We start from the raw sequence: 15,316 nt of genomic DNA, 5'->3' as shown, positions 1-15,316 counted from the left end.
CTGAATCAATGCAGGAAAAGCATTTGAAAAAATTCAGCATCCTTTTTGATGAAAATACTTCAGAAGATAGGAATAGAAGGAAACTTCCTCAACACGATAAAGGGAATATGTGAAAAACCCACAGCTATCATACCTAATGAGGAAAGAGTGAAAGCTTTCCGTTTAATATCAGAAACAAGACAGGGATGCCCACTGTCACCACTGTTATTTAACATTGTGCTGGAAATTCTAGTTAGAGCAATTAGGCAAGCAAAAGAAATTAAAAGCATTCAAATTGGAAAGGAAGAAGTAAAACTTTCACTGTTTGCAGATGACATAATCCTATATGTAGAAAATCCTGAAAAATCTACAGCAAAGATACTGCAGCTAATAAACGAGTACAGCAAAGCAACAGGATACAAGATCAAAACACAAAGATCAGTTATGTTTCCATACCCTAATAAGGAGCAATCTGACTTCTACCCAGAAAAGTACAAAATATTGCTAAACAAAGTCAAGGAAGACCTAAATACATGGAAGGACATACCGTGTTCATGGATTAGAAGACTAAATGTAGTTTAGATGTCAGTTCTACCAAAACTGATTTATAGATTCAATGCAATAACAATCAAAATCCCTACAACTTACTTTGCAGAAATAGAAAAGCCAATAATCAAAGTTATTTGGAAGGGCAGGATGCCGTGAATAGTTAAAAACATCTTGACAAAAAAAAATAAGGTCTCATACTACCTGACCTTAAAGCATACTCCTAAGCTGCAGTGACCAAAACAACATGGTACTGGCATAAAGATAGGTATACTGACCAGTGGAATTCAATTGAGGTTTCAGAAATAGACCCTATCATCTATGGACAATTTATCTTTGATAAGTCAGTCAAGTCAACTAAAGTGGGATAGAGCAGCCTCTTCAACAAATGGTGCTTGGAGAACTGGATATCGATATCTAGAAGAATGAAAGAGGACTTCTATCTCACACCTCATACAAAAATTAACTCAAATGGACCAAAGATTTAAACATTAGAGCTAAGACCATAAAACTTTTAGAAGAAAATGTAGGGAAATATTTTAAAGATCTGGTGATAGTAGGTGATTTCCTAGACCTCATACTCAAAATGTGAGCAATGAAAGAAGAAATAGATAAATGGCATCTCTCCAAGTTGAGAACTTTTGTGCATCAAAGGACTTTGTCAGGTATGGAAAAACACAGCCACACATTGGAAGACAATTTTTGAAAACCATATATCAGGTAAACGTTTAATGTCCAGAATATATAAAAGATTTTACAATTAAACAACAAAAAAACCAACAATCCAATTTAAAAATGGGCAAAAGACATAGATAGACACTTTTCTGAAGAAGAAATACAAATGACCCAAAAACATGAAAAGATGCTCAACTTCACTACCTATTAGGGATTTGCAAATCAAAACCGCAATGAAATATCATCGCAAACCTACCAGAATGGCCGTTATAAAAAACAAAAACAAACAAAAAAACCCAAACTACAAGTGTTGGAGAGGGTGTGGAGAAAAATGTACACTTACTCAATGTTGGTGGGAATGTAGAATGGTGAAACTGCTCTGCAAGGCAGTTAGGCAGTTCCTCAGGAAGTGAAGTATAGAATTGCTGAATGATCCAGCAATCTATTACTAGGATATACTCAGAAAACAGAAAACTAGGACATGAACAAATATTTGTACACCAATATTTATAGTGGCAGTATTCACAATTGCCAAGAGATCAAATGCCCAAATATCTATTCTAGTTTGCGATTGCTGCTGGAATGCAAAACACCAGAGATGGATTGGCTTTTATAAAAGGGGGTTTATTTGGTTACAAAGTTACAGTCTTAAGGCCATAAAGTGTCCAAGGTAATGCATCAACAATCAGGTACCTTCACTGGAGGATGGCCAATGGTGTCCAGAAAACCTGTTAGCTGGGAAGGCACGAGGTTGGCATTTGCTCCAAGTTCTGGTTTCAAATGGCGTTTTCCCAGGATGTTCCTCTCTATGCTGCAGCTCCTCAAAAATGTTACTCTTAGTTGCTCTTGGGGCATTTGTCCTCTCTTAGCCTCTCCAGAGCAAAAGTCTGCTTTCCGTGGCTGTCTCCAAAGAGTCTCTGTAAGCTGAAGCTCCTTTCTCAGTTCTAATGCATTCTTCAAAGTGTCCCTCTTGGCTGTAGCAGCTTGCTCCTTCTGTCTGATCCTATATAGTGCTCCAATAATTTAATTCAGACCCACCCTGAATGGGCAGGCCAACACCTCCATGGAAATTATCCAATCAGAGTCATCACCCACAGTTGGGTAGGGCACATCTCCATGGAAACACTCAAAGAATTACAATCTAATTAACACTGTTAGGTCTGCCCACACAAGATTACATCAAAGATAATGGCATTTGGGGGACATAATACATTCCAACTGGCACATCTATCAATGGATGAGTGGATAAACAAACAGTAGTATATCCATACGATGGAATATTATGCAGCTGTAAGATGGAATAAAGTCATGATGCATGCAACAACAGATGAAACTTGAGGACATTATGTTGAACAAAATTCACCAGAAACAAAAGGACAAATGCTGTATGGTCTCACTAATAAGAACTAACAATAATGAGCAAAGTCTGAGAGTTCAAGTTAAGAACACAGGTTATCAGGAGGTAGAAAGAGGGTAAAGATTGGGTATTTGATGCTGAAGGAGTACAGAATGTTCAGCAGGATTGATTGTAAAGATCCAAAAATTGATAGCACAATACTTTATGATTGTTGCACAATATTGTAAGTATAATGAACAAAGCTGAGAGGGAGTATTTTTGAAAGAGGAAGGATAGGGGCTTGTATGACACAAGATAGAGTATAAATACTGGGACTGTATAACTCAGCAAAACCTAGATTGGACAATGATGGTGATTAAATGTAGAAATGTAAGAAAGTTTTTAACATGAGGGAGACTGAGTGAATGTTAACATTGCAAGGTATTGAAAATGGGATGGTATATTGTAAAAAATACAATCAGTGCAAACTATGGTCTGCAGTTAACAGTAACATTGTAATATTCTTCCATTAATTGTAACAAAGGCAATATACCAAAGTTAAATGTCAACAGAAGGGGATATAAGGGAAGGGTATGGTATTCTTGTAGGTGGTGGTGGTGTTTCTCCTCTGTAATTTTTTGTTTTGTTCTTTATTATTTTATTTTTTTCCTCTTCCTCTTTCTTTGTGGAAGAAATGGAAATGTTCTCATATGGATTGTGGTGGTGAACACATAAATCTGTGATTATAGCAGGAACTGTTGATTGTTCACTTAGGGATGGATTTTATGGTGTGTGAATAAATCTGTTAAATAAAAATGAGAAAGACACAAGTGCTAGAGAAAAGGTGGACAGAGAGATGTACCTATTGCCTGTTGGTAGGGAAGAAGAACAGTGCAGCATCTCTGGAGGGCAGTGTCGTGGTTCCACAAGAGGCCAAGTATAGTTTGCCATATGATCCTGCAATCCCATTATTTGGAATATGCTTGGAAGAACTGAAACCAGGGACACAAATAGGCATTTTCACAGTGGTATTTATGGCAGAAGTATTCGCAATTTGCAATTGATGGAGCTGTCCTATGGATACATCAACAGGTGAATGAAAGGGAGAACTGGGGTATAAACACACAATGGAATATTGAGTGGCTGCAAGAAGGAATGAAGTTATGAGGCATGCAAGTAAGTTAATGAACCTTGAGGACATTATGTTGACTGAGGTAAGCCAGAAACAAAAGGACAGATATTATAAGGCCCCACTAATATAAACTACCCATAATGAACATGCTGAGAATTGAATTCAAGAGCACAAGTTATCAGGGGATACAACATGGGCAGAGACTGAGTAATCCATGATGGAGGAGGACAGAACGTTCAATAAGGCTTATTGTAAAGGTTCCTAGACTGTAAGCTCTTATGGCAGTAATATCTATTCCTGAGTTTTATCTGTTATTTAAGAGATGTTTATTTGGTACAAAATTTATATTCTCTGTAGCACACTATTTAATTTAACCTGTAGGGTCAGTTTATTTAAACAACATAACTACAAGGAACCTAGAATAGATAACAGGATCTATTTTTTTCTGTGCAGGAAAATTTAATATCCCGATATATCCCAGACCATTTTGAGCAGAAAAAAAGAATATTTGGAAAGTCCCCTTGAAGGACTGGGGAAAAATGTGGAAATATTAAACTTCCCTACCTGGGGAATTCGTGATATTCTCACAAGCATTAAGGACTGCCAATTTAATAAGCCAAGCCCTCAATCTTGGGGCTTGCCCTTATAAAACTTATTCCTGCAAAGGAGAAGCTAAGCTTACTTATAATTATGCCTAAGAGTCACCCCCAGAGAATCTCTTTTGTTGCTCAGATGTGGCCTCTCTCTCTAAGCCAACTCTGCAGGTAAACTCACTCTCCTCCCCGCCTACATGGGACATGACTCCCAGGGGTGTAAATCTCCCTGGAAATATGGGACATGACTTCCAGGGATGAGCCTGGCCCTGGCATTGTGGGACTGAGAAAGCCTTCTTGACTAAAAAGGATAAAATAAATGAAACAAAATAAAGTTTCAGTGGCCAAGAGATTTCAAATAGTGTTGAGAGGTAATTCTGGAGGTCAGTCTTATGCATTATATAGGCAATCCCTTAACTTTCTAGCATATTGGAATAGCTAGAAAGTAATATCTGAATCTGTGGAACTGTAATCCAGGTAGAGTATATTCTTGATGTCAATTGTGTAATTACATAGCTTTGAAAATGGGACCATGTGATTGTGAAGCCTTGTGAGTGGCAATCCCTTTATCCAGGAATATGAGTAATAAACTAAAGGCAATCAATATATAAATAATGGAGGGTGGGATAAGGGGTATGGGATGTTTTGAGTGTTCTTTTTTATTTTTATATTTTTCTTTATTTTGGAGTAATGAAAATGGTCAAAAATTGATTGTGGTGATGAATACACAAGTGTATGATGATATTATGAGCCACTGATTGTACACTTTGGATGGATTATATGGTGTCTGAATATATCTCAAAAATATTAAAAAAAAAGAGCAATGTACTTAAAAACCCCTTGCAAATTATAAAGTTCTATGTAAACATAAGTTGCCTGATGGATTAGAATGGGTATAGAGGAAATGATCTATAGTTTTAATTTTTAATAAAATTTTATAAAAATTTGAGTGTGTAAACTAAAAAAAAAAGAAGCTAGGTGTATAAGTATAGTATTACCATACGACCCACCAATCTCACTGCTAGGTATATAACCAGAAAAACTGAAATCAGGGGCTCAAATAGATATGTACGCAGCAATGTTCATGGAGGCATTATTCACAATTGTCAAAAGATACAAGCAACCAAGTGTCCATCAACTGATGAATAAATAATATGTGGTATATGCACACAATGGAATATTATTCAGTTGTAAAACAAATGAAGTTTTGATATATGTGACATGAATGGACAATGAAGACATCATGTCAAGTGAAGTAAGTCAGACACAAAAGGACAAATATTGTTTGTTCTCACTGGTTTGAAATGATTAGTATAATCAAACTGATAGAGTCAGAATCTAGACTATAGGTTACCAAGGGAAGGGGTGGGGATAGGGAATAGGAAATTAAGGCTTAACATGTACTGAGTTCCTATTTGGAACAATGGAAATGTTTTGGTAATGGATGCGAGTGATGGTAGCACATTTTAAACATAATTAACAGTATTGAAATATATATATGAATGTGGTTAATGGGGAAATTTTAGGTTATATATATGGTCATAAAATAAAATTTTTAGAAATCCATGAGATTGCCCTACACAATCAGTGAATCCTAATTTAATCCATGAACTATAGTTAATAGCACAATTATTAAAATATGATTTTATGAAATGTAACAAATTGTACCACATCAAGGCAAGGTGTTGTAATAGGGTGGTATATGGGAATCTGGTATGTTACGTATGCTCATTCTGCAAACCCACAACTTCTCTAATAAAAAAAGTAATGCTGAGAAACTAAACAAAAACAGACAATGTGTCCTTTAAACATAAACCTGAGCATTGTAAAGACTATTCAATATTTCCCAAATCAATACATGTAAATAATATACTTCTTATGAATTCCAATCCATTGTCATATATATTTCCTATTCACCATAGTGGCATTTAAAAAAAATTCCAGATAATCCCCAGATTGCTGATCTTTCTGCCTCATTCTCAATAATTACTTTAGGGTAATCTATAAGCTCATGCTTCCTTTCATTTCCTGCTGATGGATCCACCCATCTCTTCTTTCCTCTTTCCTGTTTAAGTGGGCACTGCTATTTTCCTGTAAGGTTGCTCTATGGCCTGGGCTTGAATCTCTACCGCACCTTCTCAGGGACAGTGTGTACACCCTGTGCACAGTACTCCACTAACACCAAGTCCTACTTTCTTCAATTATTTCTTGGTCACAATCCAATTCCTACATTTAAGTGCTCACCTTACTCATCATCTCTAACAGTTCTTGTGCTTTTTGCTAAATGTTATCACTTCCACACCAACCCCTCCAGACACACAATTAGGATTGATCTGCTGGCCACCTGGTGTCTGGGAGGGTGTCCTGACCCCATTTTGAGCAATGAGGTGTGAGATAAAGAGTCACAAGTTTTGGGAAACATATTGGCTAGTGCACAACCTGGAGAGCTTCTGTGTCTCTCTGGCCCAGATACAGTCTACATTCAGGAACATAAGTGCTCTACCTGGGTTACCAGGCAAATGTGCTGAGAATGTGGGCTGGGTGTGTAGCTCAAGTGAGAGATATTTGTTGTTCTTGCCACATTTGCTAGCACAGCATAGTCCTGCCTGTCCTTCCTGAAACCACATCTTAGGAAATTCAACACTGCTGACCAGTTGTTTTTTTATAAATCAAAGCTAAAATATTGTGTTATGACTTCTGATTATATCCTATTTTCATACTTCTTTCATATATTTTTCTGTTCATCTAACCTATAAAAGTCAATTCTCAGTATTCTTTGCTAGATATTTCTCTCATATTCTATGACTTCAATTGTTATTTATAGGGACGTGACCCCCATGTTTTCTTTTATTCATCAAAATACATACATACTGTTCTAGTTTGCGAATGCTGCCAGAATGCAAAACACCAGAAATGGACTGGCTTTTATAAAAGGGGGCTTATTTTACAGTTACAGTCTTAAGGCCATAAAGTGTCCAAGGTAACGCCTCAACAATTGGGTACCTTCACTGGAGGATGGCCAATGGTGTCCAGAAAACCTCTGTTAGCTGGGAAGGCACATGGCTGGCATCTGCTCCAAAGTCCTGGTTTCAAAATGGCTTTCTCCCAGGACGTTCCTCTCTAGGCTGCAGTTCCTCAAAAATGTCACTCTTAGTTGCTCTTGGGTTGTTTGTACTCTCTTAGCTTCTCCAGAGCAAGAGTCTGCTTTCAAAGGCCATCTCCAAAATGTCTCTGTAAGCTGAAGCTCCTCTCTCAGTTCCAGTGTGTTCTTCAAAGTGCCCCTTTTGGCTGTAGCTCCTCTTCAAACTGTCACTGTCAGCTGCACTGAGTTCCTTCTGTTTGCCAGCTCATTTATATGGCTCCAGTGATTTAATTTAGACCCACCCTGAATAGGTGGGGTAACACCTCCATGGAAATTATCCAATCAGAGTCATCACCCACAGTTGGGTGGGGCACATCTCCACAGAAACCCTCAAAGAGTTATAATCTGATCAACACTGATGCCTCTGCCCACACAAGATTACATCAAAGAAAATGGCGTTTTGGGGGACATAATACATTCAAACCAGCACACATACATACGTACATATATGTATGCATGCATACACATACACAGACATGAATGCATTTTTTTCTCCACACATTAATATCCAATTGCCTACTAAGAAACTTCTACTATTTCACTAGAATATCTGGCCAACATTCCTGTTCTAAATTCGGTGGATGGCATTCCCTCACCCAAAAATGTGTCATGCTACTCTCTCCTGTGACTCCAGAGTTAAGGAGCTAGTTATCTCAACAGTTATGCACCACATGTGGTGCAGACGAAGATTGCCATCCACTGTGAAGGAAAGATTAACCAGAGTAACATAGCTTTTCCTGCCCAGACAGCCCTGATCCTGGCAGGTGGGCAGGCTGGGGTCACTTCAATTTTGCAGATGAAAACTAACGTTCCCAGAGTCTAAGCTTATGCCCTGTGGTAGCAAGTGCTAGTGTCAAGAGTGAAATAGAAGCTCCCACTGCCTGGCTCAGTGCTGCTGTTGCTATTTTCTGTTATTCCAGGCAGCAGGGTAATTGCTCTGTGGATGTGTCCCCAGCTCCACAGGCTGCTCCTTGATTCCCAGTTCTGGGTAGAGGAGTGTCTCCTTGCAATGTGCAGCAGAAAAGATCGGAGACTCCAGTTTTACAACATGACAGGCCTGAATGTGAGCACATTGATAGGCGAAATGTTGATATTTATACAAAGCTAGGGTACATATCTGAACTAATAAAGTTGTCCCCTTTTAAAATAAAAAAAGTAATTATGATTAAAATGGAGTGTCTCGCTATGCCTCACAACCAAGAGGTAAGTGGTTTCCCTATAGAGATGAAAATGGAAATATATATGTCTGGAAAAAAAAGGAGAGTACATTTATTTTACATATCTGTTGCTTAGTCATGTTTTCATTGATATAAATGTTGATTTTTTAAATACATAAAACATTGGTGCTAGATTGTTTTCTATTTTGCTTGAAAAATAAAGTTGCATGAAAGCATATGAAGTAAATGCATGTGTTACTGAAATTATTAAATATAGTAAATTAAATGAAAAATTTTATAGAGTAGCTGTGAGTTGAACATAAGCCATATAGAAGTAGCAGTATCAATCTGAGGATTTGACTCTTTTTACAAGTGAAATGTGTGCATATTTTTGCATATTTTCAGAAGGATTTTACGTTCCCTCGTGGCTTCACTCTCATATGCTCCTGTGCATTCACACATGCCTGCTTATAAATACTACCCACTTAAAACTAATCCTATGTCAAATACATACCAGTTGCAGCATGCTTTCTTGTCTCGTTAATTGAAAATAATTATAACAATTTAGCACATAACAGAGACAACCACACCAAAATATTTACTATATTACTTACAACTATTTCACACAATTAAAATTTGCCTGTTTGCTGTATTTTAGTGAGAATTAGGTGGCTGCATTTTATCTCTTTATCCTTATACTTTGCCCTGTCAGACACAATCTATATAGACCTCTTAAGGTTGTCAGATTCTCCTCAGTTATGGGTCACTGATGGTATACCAACATGCTGGAAGAGAACATTTTCTAGCATTTGTTAATTAATTAAAAGGCAATTCCAGTTATACTTTCCTGTTACATGAATCACAGTATTCCACTCCAATTTTGAACATGGTGCATTAAAATCATTTTATTTAATTTGGCAAAGGGTATACTATTAACTTTAGAAGAGTTTTCATGAAAGAAATTCACCTTCTTTCCATATAAAGGGCTCGTATAAATTATCTGCAGAAAAGTAATGACCACCATTGCTAAACTGTCAGCCATTATATCTGCCTTAAACTGCTTACATTGGTAAAATGGGAGAAAATTAGCAGGTGTTGGCTTATCATTATTGTTCATTGTTTATTGACCCTCTCCCATTTGCAGAGCTTCTGAGCTCAGTCTCACAGTGCTTGAATCACTGGAATGGAATATGGTAAGTAACTTTCTATTCCCTTTTCCCTACAGAGCTGGCCTCAGGATTCTCAAAAAGCACAGGAGAATTTGAAATGTAATGGAGAGTGCTTTCTGGCAACAACCTCTGCACCCCAAACCACAAGGAGGCTATTATTTCCAGAGCATTGTTTCAAGAGTACAGAACATTCAGCATCCTGCTAAGAAAAGGGATTATTTCACTTGTGGCAGTTTTGTTTTTGATTGTGGGAAGGTGCTCAGGTGGAACGTCACCTCAGACCTGACCATCAGAGGAGCTGGACCCAACACTCAGTTTCATTTAGAAATCTTCCTGTTCTCCAGCTCTTTCTTCCAGTTAGTTCTCTTATCATGTTTCCAGGTTTGTTTTGCTCCTTTTTTTTATTTTTGTTTTCTTTTACTCACGAACGTATCATGATTGTGCTATTTTCACTTAGTCCAAATGTGTACAGTGCTTCTACTGATTGTTTTAGATGTGACGCTTGCTCCTTACATTTGTAAATAGTTCATCATGTTAATCTGCCAAATGCCTTGAAAGGAGAGTGATGAATAAAAGTAATATATAAGAACAACAGCAATTTTATTTTCATTATTGATTAGTTGACCTTTTTTTTTTCCCTCTGATGCCCAGAGATAATTGATCTTCATTGCATCTCAGTTTTCTAAACTATAAATTGGGGGCATTTGGGGGGTTATCTTAAAAGCATGCTCCATTGCAACAACCACCACCATAGAAACCAGTATTACCCAGCACTACACACCAGGAAGTCTTTTAAGCATCTCTCGTGTATTAACTCACTTGGACCTGTGGTAGCACAGATGAGGAAGCAGGCACTGCCAGGGAAGTTGCACAGCTTGTGAAGCTGGTACCCAGTGAGACAGACCCTGCCCTGGAGGTACAAGGCAAAACTGAGAGAATCCGAGATGACATTTACTTTTGTGTATATTTTGTATTTTTTGCTTTATTTTCTCAATAGTAGTATGACATGTTTTGTTATATGTCCTTATGCCATATTGGAAGAAAAATTGATTATTTAACAATTCTCATTAAAATCATGGTTTTAATGAATCATATGAAATGACCTCAAATTTTCATGTAATATATATATAGTTCATGTTTATTTTCATGTTAAGATTGTTTTCTATCAAATTAATTATTATTCTGTAATACATTACCTTTTCCTTTCTATTTTATATTTTATGAAAATACAGGTTCCAAAAGTTTATAATGTTTTGCTTTTATAATTTCAGTAGATGTAGTCCAGCTCTGTGCAGTATTTGTAAGTCTCTGTGGTTTTCAGAGTCACTTTAATTTTATTAAGGAACCTGATGTGAAGGAAGATATCTTGATTAATTCTAGCAATCTGAGGGTACTGCATATGCATGTTTTCTTTCTTGAACTGTGAAATAAGAGGCAAGTGGCAAAGAACTGATGAATATATAAACTGACAGAGTGGAACATATGAATCAGGAGTGCTTTGAATCTAGGATCCTGCATCTTTCAATTACATACTGATTTGAAAGAAATACATAAGAAAGGAAAAACCCATGTAAGGTGCCTATTGTAAAGGAAGCTAGTGACTCAAAGAGTACGATAAAATTCTCTTAAAATTGTGGTAATTTTAAAGGTATGAACGTTTTTAGTTGCATTTGAATTACAGTAATATTCTCAGGGAAAATTTACCTGTTTTGTTACTTAACACAAACTTAGTGACCAGTTTATATATTGTGCTATGCCGTTCATCAGGACAAGTAGTTGGGTTTGTGAAGAAATGTTTATATGATTCTTTGCTTCTTCTATAGGTTGGCCCAGAATGCAGAGTTTTTGGTATGCATAATATGTGAAGGGTTAATGGAGGGAATTATTGGAAATTTCAGAAAAAAAAAAATATCTATTTCTTGAACACAAACTGGGCTGTATTGGAAAGGAGCATACCTACTCTTAGTCGGCACAGCCTGCGTTCATCAGCACTGGGACTGTTATTTGAGTGCCAGCTGCTCCAAACAGGGCAAAACATCCTACTCATGGCCACTAAGTTCCCTTAGAAAGAGCAGGAGCATATGTAGGAGCTGGAGCCTTTAAAGTGAGGTGGAAAACTAAGTTTGGTTAACTAATCCAAAGAGCAGAGGCGAGACTGAGAAGGAGGTAACTCAAAAGGATCCAAATGGACCATGAACAAAGAAGTGTTGTTGGAAATGTAAAGGTACCAGGTGGGATGAAGTGACTCCGGCATTCCTCTGGGTAAATCAGGGATACCCCCTTCCTTAAGCTCTGGGCTGATATACTGATGGCTTTATTCAACTTATTCATGCATACAGCTAACAGAAATGAAAAACCTCATGACCAAATGGAAGTCCTTAGTCTTAGCCTCTATAGTATAATAATGATAAAACAACACAACAATAAGAATATGGCAGCTAACATTTATAGAACATGTAATTTTGTCCCAGGCATTTGTCTGCAAATGGCTCTCCTTTAATTTCCCAACCTTCTATGAGGCTGTAATGACTATGACCACTTATCAATAGGGGATATTATTGAGGATTATGACAATAAATATGTACTCAAGGGGTGGCCTAATGTTACATCTGAGTGAGAGAGGAGAGATAGAGAGGATGGAGAGAGAGAAAGAGAGAGAGAAAAAAAGAAAAGAGAAAGAAAAAGTAAAAGAAAGAGAAAGAAAGAAAAGAAAGAGAAAGAGAGAGAGAGAGGAAGGAAGGGAAGGGAGGAGGGAGAAAGAAAGGAATGAAGGGGGAAGAAAAGAGAGGAGAAAAAAGAAAGGAAAGGAGGAAAGGAAGAAGAAAGAGCAGGAGGGAGGAAGGAAGAACCAATAAAATTGTTTTCCCTGTCCTGGATAGTAATTTCTATTACATAAACCCCCTCTCCTACCCCAAAACGTGAGTGTGGCTTTAAAAAATATGCATTTTCAGATGTGCATCATGGTGGCATGAAGGGAGCCATGACTGGGCATTTGGGGACTGAGGATAATCTCGGAAGCATGGGGATGCCGTGCTGCGAGGCAGAGCTGACCAAGGGGAAGCTTGACAGGAGAACCACCAGGAGGTGAAAGATCCTCATGGGGCATGTGAGCAGCCCCTCACCTGGCTTTCTGGATAGGAAATTCAAAACAATTCCAGAAGAAACTGAACTTGCACTTACTGCTGTCAAATGTGGAGAGAGAACTCAAGTCTTTGCATTTATAGTAAAGAAAAGGTCACATCAATCATTGAGAGAACTGTGGACATCTGTGTTGCAAAGATATTTACACTTAGTTTCTTCCTGGAAGATTCAGTGTTAACATTTTCTTAGGCTCAAACAAGATAATTAAACCCTTTCTTGTGTACAGATTAAGAAATAATTTTATTATTTGTGCATATATTAAATCTTATGGAATAATATTGATGAGATAACGCTTTCATTTCCATTTATCATTAGATTTATTTAAGCATTGACAAAATGTAATTAATTGTTTAACCTCAAGGAAAGCTTGCAAAGCAGTCCAGAATGCTTGCTTCTAATTAATATGTAGTACATACAATAAATTCTCATATAAACATCCAGAGAGTGTATTAATATTTAAGACTTCTCTTTAGCTAATATCTATCTTTCAATCCAAGCATCTATCTTTTAATTCAAGGCATTATTTCAAATATATCAAATAAAATTATAAGATTTCAAATACTAGTATTATTTCAGTCAACTATAAAGCCCTCACTCTATTTAGTTTATTTCTAGACACTTCTAAAATTGAGGAAATAATATTTCATGTTCTCTTAGAACATTGTAAATAAACTATACCCTACTAGCATGCATCCATTTCAATGTTTTCACTTACTTCTCATATTAATTGCTGCTTCCCTATCGTCCTTGCAGGGATGCTTTGTAGCAGTCATAGCTGTGCAGCGTGACATAGGTCTTAGCAAATCCCAGAATCAAAGAATTTAACAGTTACAAGAGATGTTAAACAACACCTAGTCCAAATATAAGTCCAAATATAAGTTTGAAGCCCCACTAATTACTTTGACTACATCTACTAATAAGGTATCCCCCAGTCAGGAAACATTTCAATCAACCATTTAATGCACCAACTTCATAGTTGAGTAAACAAATCATGATAGCCAAACTGACTTACTCATTTTCTGTCTCGTTGTACAAATCGAGAAGAATTCTGGTTTGGCCTTTTGCTGATAACACCTGGAACAGTGGACAGTTTGAGTTGATGGTTCTTTCAAATTTAGGAAATTCAGAGGGCTAAGCCCAACTTAGAGGTCAGAATTTTATTGAAACACAGGAGAGGAAAACTTGAGTCATCCTGAAGATAAAGGGAAACAGACCCCAAGGAGAACAAGGAGGACTTGGGAAGTGAATGAAGCACAGCGTTCACATTGACCCTGGCCGAGAAGATTGGATTCAGGCGAAGTTCAATGACTGCACTGGAAAATCCAAAGGTATATCAAAGAAAAAAACACGCCAGGTCACTAAATGGAGTGATCAACAGAAATGTCACTTAACCTGAAAATGTCACTTGTTTTCATATGGACATGTGCTCAAAACTTGACTCAGTTGTTTTATGTACTAGGTCAAGATATATTCACATAGATTTTACATATTTTTGAGTGAAATGGTTGTTTAAAATACTACAGGTATAATCTACATATAGACATATTGACATATTCAAATAATTATCATTTAGAATTATTCATAACTTTCATTTTCTAAAAATAATTTGGGTGATTTAGAAAGATGCAAAGATAACAAGGATAAGCACACATCCTTTATGAGCAAGTAAAAACATCTGAAGACACAGTCTCTGCTATTTTTTCTCAATTTGTGCTCACTGTGCTGGTAATAACTGAAGAAATCCAGTAGATTTTATTGGAGCTTGTCTTCCAGTTCATTAATTCTGGCCCCCCTGCTGTGTCCATTCTGCTATGAAATCCATCCTTTGAATCTTTAATTATTACACCCTTCATGTCATAACTTATCTTCTGGAACATGTTAATCACAGCTCTTTCTAAGTTTGTTCTCCATACCTCTGATAACTGGATCATCATTATTATTTTGTTTGTGTTTTATCTGACTTTTCTAGTTGTTTTCAGTGGGGGCATTGGTTTGCTGCAAACACTTAACACGGAGCAAAGGATAGATAATCCTCTCTAGTCACATTCTCCATAGCTCATTGTGGTTTAATGCTGGCTTTCACACAGGGATCAGTTGAAATTATAATTGCCTTTCAGTTCTAAAACTCTGATTATTTGAAAGACATCCACCTTCAGTTACTTTAAAATATTTCTACTTCTTTAAAATATTTCCAGTATCAGAATCAATTCCAGGTCAACAAGCACAGCTTCTTGTCAATGCTCTCATGTGAAAAAAATCCTATATAGGCTGCATGAAAATACAACCCATGGATGTTTGATATAATAACACTTAAGTTTTCCTTGAAATAAATACCCGTGTGCAGATCTTTCAAGTTGATGAATTCCATTTCCTTAGGCGTTAAATATACGGGCCACGTAATCTACATCTCATGGCCCCAAATCTTCCAGGTGAAATGGTTTGAAGT

This window comes from Choloepus didactylus, chromosome 14 (assembly GCF_015220235.1).
Source record: "Choloepus didactylus isolate mChoDid1 chromosome 14, mChoDid1.pri, whole genome shotgun sequence".
In the NCBI taxonomy this organism is placed as follows: Eukaryota; Metazoa; Chordata; class Mammalia; order Pilosa; family Megalonychidae; genus Choloepus; species Choloepus didactylus.
Note: the sequence above shows the minus strand (reverse complement) of the source record.